The sequence below is a fragment of the Falco rusticolus genome, chromosome 3, assembly GCF_015220075.1.
Source record: "Falco rusticolus isolate bFalRus1 chromosome 3, bFalRus1.pri, whole genome shotgun sequence".
Lineage (NCBI taxonomy): Eukaryota > Metazoa > Chordata > Aves > Falconiformes > Falconidae > Falco > Falco rusticolus.
Genome location: NC_051189.1, coordinates 52151891 through 52161078, shown reverse-complemented (window position 1 = coordinate 52161078; position 9188 = coordinate 52151891).

The window sequence follows — 9188 nt, the reverse complement described above, 5'->3', positions numbered from 1 at the left end:
CCTGTTACAGCTGAAAGGCCCCCCACCGCCTTTGGCAGAGAGCTACTGTTTTCCAGCTAAGAGCAATACCTGACAAACTGGGGGCAGACTCGGCGTGTCCAAAAAGATGGATCTGGTGCATTAAGAAGCCATCTATAAAGGAAGTCTCAACTATCTCCACACATCTTGTGGGGTCTCCTTATGGTCAGGCAGAAAGGCTGACCAAGGAACCAAGCCCACAGCACCTGAGTGCAAAGGCAGTGCTTTAGGCACTGAGCCGTTTGTCTTCTATTTAACCGAGAATGGGGAAAGAGTGAAAATATACATTTATTCTGCAAGAACTGATTTAAATTTTTAAAAATCCAGAAAGCTGAAAACTGAAGGCTTTGGTTCATGGCTCTGTAGCTCAAAATTAATTGCTAAAACTGCTACCACAATTAGGGCTCTCTGGTTCCTTGAGCACTAGAGGACACGATCATCTGACTTTGCTGTTTGTATACCGCAATGTACTGAAAATAGAAAATAAAAGTTACACATGACAAAGTATTGATTAATTGTCTCCAAAAAACAAAAAGACAAAACAGCATTAACCAATTATACAAATCTTTAAAAGGCAAACTCAGGGAAACAACATTTCCGTCTGTTGCAATTTCATTTGGAACAGCAGGCTGTGCTCCTGAATTAATTTTACAGCTGAGACACAGCTAATCCACAAATAAGCCTGTTACAGTTGATGGGCATAACAAAAGAAATGCTTGCCAATAGGCGCACATGACATCTGGAGCCTGAAGACATTTTCATGAGGAATATGTTTGGCAATATATTAAAACTTCAGGAGTAGGTCCCCATAGAAAAATGTATCCACAAAAGATCTATACCTACTGTAGATCCTTATAAAAGCACACGCTCACAGCACATCTGCAGACATGAGCAAAGCTATTTTTATGATTCCCACTGATACAAAATTCTGTATAAAAAAAAGTAAGAACTCATGCTTTTCTTATTCATTGAGTGAATTTCTTCTACAGAGACAACTACAATGGTAGACTAATTGTACTGTGCTACTACTGAAATTTATTTTCAATACATTAAATATTGAAATACAGAAGTCTTTCAGTTTGAACAGGAGTGTGTAGTACAGGTGAGATCCTGGCCTTTTTTTAAGTCATTGGCCCATCTCCTACTGTTTGTAAGGAAACCAGAATGTTATCCTGCATATTCAGGTCTGTGTAAAACCTAAAGGTGATGGGCGTAAGAGGAATTTACTCTGGAGCACTTGCAGGTATGTAATTTCCAAGAAATTTGGAAATTCAGGAGTTTCACACTTGGAAAAGGAAAAGTAGGGTCTTTCACGTCTTCTCCCTGTCTGACAGATATGATGCCAATCAGGAGAGTAACCTCACTGCATGAGTGTTGGCGCTTACTACTCCCAGGCAATGTCAGATTTTTTAAACATCCATAGGGCAATTTAACACCCTATCCTTAGTGTAGTGATGAGGAAGAAATGAGATGCTAGCAGCAAGGAAAACTACATCTGTCACCTAGATCCTGTACGTACTGCTCTCCTAATTAAAATGACATTCAGACAAACACTTGAGCACGTGCTGATTTAGGTAATGGCCTTAATAGAATGATTCTCATGCTTAAATATTACATGCATAATGAAGTGCTTTAGGAAGTAAATCTGTCACTCCAAGAAAGAGGTATGAGGTGATTTTAAAAAGCTTGTGGTTAGTAGCTTCTCAAGCAAAAAATATTTCTGTGTTGGTCAGACTACAGAGTTACACATCAGTAGAAAGGATTCATTCTCAGCATGTATGACTAAATTCAAGCCATGTGAGAATGGCTAATTATAGTCCTATTAGAACTATGTGTTCCACATCATTTAAGGAAAAAAATATAAGAGGATACCAGTAACATGAAACTTAATGACAAGAAGGAGATTCCTAGTTTATATGGGAATTAATTGCTAATAAGGGCTTTAATGTGAATAAAATGATGCTAATTATTTAATTCCAGTGTGTATTGTTAAACTTAACTGCTTGTAAAAGAGCAACTATAACTTGAAACATACTGGCCTTTGCCCAGTGTCCTGGAAAATGCACTGCACGGTCAAAATCATGAGCCAACTGTGTAAAACATTTTGATATCGTACCATGGGATGAGCTGTATGATTGCTATTGGAACCAGTGTAAGTGGCAGGGCTCAGTATCATTTTTGCATTGCTTTGATAATGCTATCCCTACAACCCACAAAATTTCTGGTAAGCTCAATTTTTAAAAACCCTGAGTTTTTAATAACTCCATAAGTCCTGAACACTTATGGAGAAGTTTGCATTACATTTATGGATGCTCTGCCAATAGCATTTATGCAATAAAATATTGTTAATGATACTAAAACATTTGGTCTTGGCTTAAGACATTGGTAAGTTCAATTTCAACGTATTTGACTGCTTGTTACCTTTGTGGGTCTGCAATAGAGGTGATCCAACCTCTCTTTCTGGAGCATCACTGGAGTAATGTAAAAGCCAGTCAAGCCTCTGACATCTCCCAGAAAAGGGTTTGTTTATCAAGGATATGTAAAAAGAGGAGTTATAAGAAACAGCTGTGCCAGCTCTGGAACTTCCTCATGCAAAACTTGCTGTGAGAACTTCACAAAGACCCTCACACATTTGTTTGTTCTTGCTTCAGGTTTGAATGTGATATATTGGGTTTGGGTGTCAGTAGTTTCTCAGGAGAACATTAATTCTTCTCTGGGCTGCGCTAACTTGTTCGCAACAACTACACAGCAAAAGGGTGATAATTTTGGACAAACACATGCCATTGGGACAGCTCTTCAATGTCTTTAATCTTCTGATATTTGCTTATCTTTTCCTAATGCAAGAACTGCACACAGCATAAAATAACCTGAATTAGTAGTTGGACTGGAAGCTGTCCATTGCCTAGGAAGCAGCAATTGCATTCTGTGGCCAAGCTGGTGTGAATCCATGCTGATAACGTGGTGTGAAGCAAGCACTGGGCTGTTTCAGAGTGGTTAATTTCTCAAAGCTGATGGAAACTTTTCTTCCACGCTTATGACGGTCAAGTATTCAAACAAAAATGTGAGTGAATGTACATCAGTACAGAAGCTTGTTAGGGCTCTGTATGGTGTTTAAATCCTGAAGTAAGAGAAGCTTTGCAGCAAAAGAAATCCTGTGACCAGATAAACACTCTCATCCTTTGTATGCAGCTCTTCTTTTCATCCTCAGGCAGTTTCTAGGTTTAAAGCAGTTCTCTATCATGGAAGTGAAGAACAAGATCACAATTCCCTTTGTGAACTCTCTGAGCTGTCTTCTCAGCATCAAGATGAAGAGATAATCTGTAATAGATCTTTCAACTTCTAATTAAAGCTAACTTCCCAGCATGGAAGCAACCAAAATCATGTTCTTGGGGAGCTTTTTAAGGTAGTCTTTGTAAGCTGATCCACAGATCCAGCCTTTAGATATGAGAAAATACAGTGCAGTGCAGTCCAGAGTGGATCTGTACAGTCAGTAACGGTAAGGTACTTCTGGTTGCTGATTATATCTCCCAGCAATCCTATGACTAGTCCCTGAGCCTCTTTTAATATGCCCTACAAGATCATGATGCCAGCAAGGATTAATATGGATTCTCCATTTAAAAATCCAAGATAATAGGAGTTCAAATATCTATAATAGTCCATGTGTACCATAAAGTGGAGTGAACTTAGCCTGTTATGGCAGCAATCATTCAGTGAAAAGAAGCAGAACAGTTTAGGATTTGTATCTGGAGACACCCATATTTAATTTAAAAAGCGTATTGAGAACTAGCCTTCTATTGAAAGACCTTACATCTAGCTTTCCCAAGTTAAAAACCTCAGCACTGTTTAAAAAAACAAAACAAAACAAAAAAAAACCCAAAAACCACACCACACAGTGAATTGTGGTATTTGATGCATCATACCAGTAGTTTATTTTGAGATTTCTTTTCTACAGATATATTGCTTTTGAAGGAGAAGGTGCCAGTGATGAACACCTCACTGAGTTCCAGCTATAGCACTTTCTTTTTAAAACCTCTGTGATTGTATTTGAAACCCACTTCAAGATAATTGAAATCCAGGCTTCTGTAATGATTATGAAATAGTGTTTTACAAATTTCAGAATTTTATAGACAATTCTAGTAATTCAATTATTTTAGCAGCAGAAAACCTGGATCTGAGGAGAAAAATACTGATCTGTAAATGATTTTTTGGCATTCTTATCCACTAAAGTAGAACAATCTTATCTGCTCAATGCCAGATGAACCTTATCTTACTAGTAAATAAAAATCAAATTTCTGGTTAACTTATTGAAGAGTGTCCTCTTCAACACAGAGAAACAAATTTACGTATATATCTATTAATAGCCATCTCTCTGTTCATCCTCTACAAAGAACAACTCTTATAGAGTGCATGTATTACCCAAATGCCTCATCATGGAGATTAAAAAAACCCACAACAACTGACTCATTCAAATTAATTTAAAAACTTTGATTCTTGCTCCTCTGGTTTCCTTGACTTCCAGTTTTGTTGCACAAAGTAGAATGATTTTGCTGTTCTTATTTGCTGATGATCTCTTTTTCAGAGGTCAGGACTGCTGCCCCTTTTTTCTCTCTTAGCAGCTTTAAATTGTGATGCTATCAGGAGTATTTCCAGTCATTTTTCAAAGAAGCTGAAAAAAAAAATCATCAATACCTTTACTAGCAGCTAATAAAAAGTCTCACAGATAGAGCTAGTTAACTGTGAAAGGACATTGGCATGTATCTTGCAATTTCTCAGCTTTAAACAGCAGACTGAAGCAATCTATTGAAATACTTGCTTTCTGTCATGAAAAGAAGCATTAACACCTTCTGGTCATCTGAGGCACGGAAGTGTGGCAGGCGGCCTCAAATTACCCCACAGAAAGAGTGGCTGTGAAAAAAACTTCGAGAACGGGTAAAACCTTGGGAGTAAAATAGTGTATATCTGTAATACCTTTTTAGATTACTAGATCCTCTGGTGCTTATCAGTAAATTCCATTCAAAGAAGCTGTAAATTATATAAAAAAAAAGCATAAATTATGGTAAAATAAGACATAAGAATCATAAAATAGTAAATCCCTCCTCTTTCTCGTGTCTGGTGCCTTTATCCAAGCAGCTCTCAGTTTGCATAAGCAGTTTCAGTTTCAAGGACATCTATATATTCTTTTACTTTTTAAGTGAACTCTTTGAACTACCGCTTATAAAAAGCAGACAATATTGCTACAGGTCGTAGAGTTTCTCCCCTGAGGAAGTCAAGTGCTTCTGTTTCTCTTGTACAGGTTTCTCAAAAGAAGTGTCATACCCAGGCAACCTGCTTCATAGATATATGAAATGATAACACACACCAGACTCAATTCCAGAGGGCAGAAGTCTGTAGGCACTCAGAAAAGCTTTCTCCTTTTTGAAGAAGGACTCAGACTCCATAAATTGTTTACTACAGGAAAGTTTTGCACTTCTCAGAGCACGCAGTAGACATGTGCTTCTCTGTTTATCCCTATTACAAGTAAAATGCATCACAGCAACCAGAGTCTATTTATATAATTCAACAGGGGAAAACGGAATGAAGGCTTTGCTCATCTGTTGCAGCAAGAGTGGCTTTTAAGGTTTTTCTTTGCAGAAATGCATAGACCTAATTTCAAATTAAGAAGGTAAGTACATAAATAGTGCTTTTCTAAGTCAAAACTAAGTAGCACATTCTTTTCAGTAGAGTAATTGTAGGATTATGAATGTCTCCAAAAACACAGATTTAAAGACAGCATTCTGTTTGCTATTCATTATGTTAATCCTTCAGTTTTCTTTGTTTAAGTTCATATTCTGAATCTTATTCCTGTCTGTATGATTTGGGTGTTCACTATATAAGTAAAAAGTCAATCCATTAGTCATTTATATATCAGAATATTTGACTGAGCACAAGAGTCAAATACTGGATTTTTATATAGAGGAAAATAAAATATACCAGCAGGTGTGAGCTAAATCCAAGTTTAGCTTTAGCCACCACTGAGAAATGTTTATAATGAACAAATACATGATTATTTGCCTGCAAGAAATCTTACTTCCTACTAGTCAGAGTGTGGCAAGTGTTCTTGAGCAAGAAAGTTTATTTTCATTCCAGAGCCTTGTACCTTTTTTTGTTTAGGATTATTACATAGTTTATTATTTAACTCTGTATCATCACCTGTTAAAAGTAAACTGTGTAATAGATTCAAGAAAAGATGTAGGATCAACATTTCAGTTTCCGTTCAACCACAATATCACTGCCTGTGTAGACACCCTCAAGAGGGATCATTCTATGGTTTTCTTGTTTTAAATTAACTTGTGGTTCTGCATCACATTAGTTTAATTATTTTAAATGCCAGTAAGTCAAACAGCTGTAACAGGTAATTATGCAATTACATATAATTACTTCACTGAGATGAGTTATGAAGTAAGCATTCTTATTAAGCTTGAAAGTCAGGAAGAAAGTGGTGTGTGCAAGCATTGGCCTGGTATCAGCCAGCCATAAGATGTCTCCACATTGATTCATGCTTCATGCATGGGTTGCAGCCATACAAGGAGACAGAATCAAGTAAATGAATATTAATTTAATGATCTCAAGTACTCAAAGGCACACTGAATTTTTTGAAGAGCCATGCTAGTCATTTCAGTCTGTTAGAGCAGGCATTCAACTCAATGCTTAGGGCAATCAAGAACTACGCTTCTTGGATAAAAGGATATGTATAAGGCTATTTTCCCTATGCATTTCTTCCTATTGTGACATGAAAGTAAAACAAAATAAATTTGAAATTATTCTCTGGCATTTCCCTGGAAGATGTTAATGCTTGAGCTAGACAGAGAAAAAATGAAAAGAACAGAAAAAATCCCCAATTTGGCGTCTATTTTCATAAAACAATGGAAAGTGTGAAGAATCAATACCACCTTCTGTCAATAAAAAGTTAGTTAAGACTTACAGCTATTCAGCCAAATACTGTTGAATTCAAGCATTTCTCATGTGAGTAAGTGATCTGAGACTGCCATAATTGTTCTGCTCATCCCAGAAACCACTGTGGCCTAACAAGAAACAGTGAAAATCTCAGCATGTGTTAAGAGAATGCATTAAGTTACATAAACCTCTGCCACAGAACTGCTGATGGGAAAGAGCACCTGAATTGTCTGGTTTTATTTTAATAAGAAACCTAGGTTTTGCCTTCCCAGATAAGTCCAGTGACTCATTTAGGAAAACCAAAACCTCTCCTTGCATAGCAGACAGTTATGAAATACTCTTTACACAGAACGTCTTTTTGCAATCAAGTTAACTTTTTACAACATAAAAGTTTACCACAGAAGCTCATTCTATCACGTAATCAATTGAAAACAAACCAAAGAAAATTATTTTTACCTGTAGGATTCCCTACTACACGATGTTGCTTCTGCTGATGCAGTATCCCAGCAAGACTGGACAAATTCATGGAAGAGAAGTCCATCAGCAGCTGTGGAAGTCCTGATTTATGATATAAACCTGAACTCCGGCTTGGGAAGTGCCTTAGAGACAGACCAGTGGAAGCAGACATGGAAAAGCAAAAGTATGTATTTGCCTTGCCATGTTTTTCTCAAAGTATCTGCTCCTGAGCACTGTCAAAACCATGGTACTTAGGTAAGGAGTCCATTCACCTGAGTTGCATTAAAGAATTTACCCTTTGACATGGGACCATAATGTCTCCCTGCAGTCCAGGTGCTGCTTGCCTCAATGATTTCTCTATTTTTTCTCTTTATCTCTAATTAATTAAACTGTTTTCCATTCTGAGCAAGTATCCATAACATTCAATTTAGAAATAATCCTGGCAATCTTCCCTCCTTGCATCTACCTGTGTGTTCAGACCAACATTATAAGGAACACATGCAACTACTTCAGTTGCATCTCCAGTCAAGATACAATGCTATTCAACTTACTGAAAATTTGACCAAAATGAAGGGAGAAGTAAAACATTATGCTGGGGGTTTTTGTTTGAGTTTGGGGGGTTTTTTTGTTTGTTTTTGTTTTTGTTTTCAAGCTGCAGGCTGGCCTTTTCAGTTAGCTCATTGCACAGGTCTCAGAAACTGGCTTTACTGAATAAGCTTGGTTAATGCAAGCACCAATAGACAACCCGAAACATTGCACTGAGAAGTTAAATTTACTTTTTGTTCTATAGAATTAACAGGATGAACCACAAACCATCTAGTCAGTGCTTTCTGGAGTACAGTTGTGCTCTGCTTTTCTCTTGTTTATCAAGAAAAGAGCTCCTAAGACAAGGGATATACAAGGAATTCAGATTTGACGGCTATGGTAGTGCAAACGTCTTGGCTACAACACGCATCAGTATTGTTTTTGGCTCCACAGAGTGCAACGCCAGGAAGGAAGCCCTATTGTTCCCTGATGTCCCTGATTAAAGAAGTCTAGCAGACAAGATCTGGGGTGATGGCTAAAGTGAAGTGAGAAGCACTGCTGTCTTCCTGGTCTAACTTGATACTAACGTGCATCGCAAGAGTGAAGAGGGAATTTCAGATCTCCACAGCTTTACATAATACAAATTGCAGGCTCCTTCCTCTGTGGAGTTACTCCCTCTGCTTCCAAACCAGAGCAGCAGGAAAGGATATGTACAGTAATATGCTGGAAGTCGGGGCTGAGCTCTGCAATAAATGGTCTACAACATTTATTGTTGTAGCAAAAAATGCTATAACACTAGTTCAAGGTTGAGGAACCAGAGTGCTGGAAGTGCTTCCTTCTGTCAGCTCAGGTTACAAGTGGTAACCAAAGAAAGGGCAGAGGGTGGGGAAGGGAGACATCAGTTCTTTTAAAGCATTCTGGGAAAAACTATTTGCTACAGCTTCTAGCATGTATCTCACTGTCAACATGAAAAGGCAGAAAGTTGATGGTTTTTTTCTTCACTTTCCACACCAAATTACAATTCAATACAATGTAATGCCTGTAAAATGTTGTTTCCTAAAGTCCTTTAAAAATACTCTTGAGAGATTACTTTGGCTTAATTTAGTTTACATCCACATGGACCTAGGGTGCTTAGTTATAAGCCTGTCACATTAAAATTAGAGGTGAAAGAAAAGCCCACTGAAAGATGCAGATTTTAAAATCCATCTCTCGCTTAATGTAGTATGTCATGCAGTAGCACAGCACAACCACTGGGT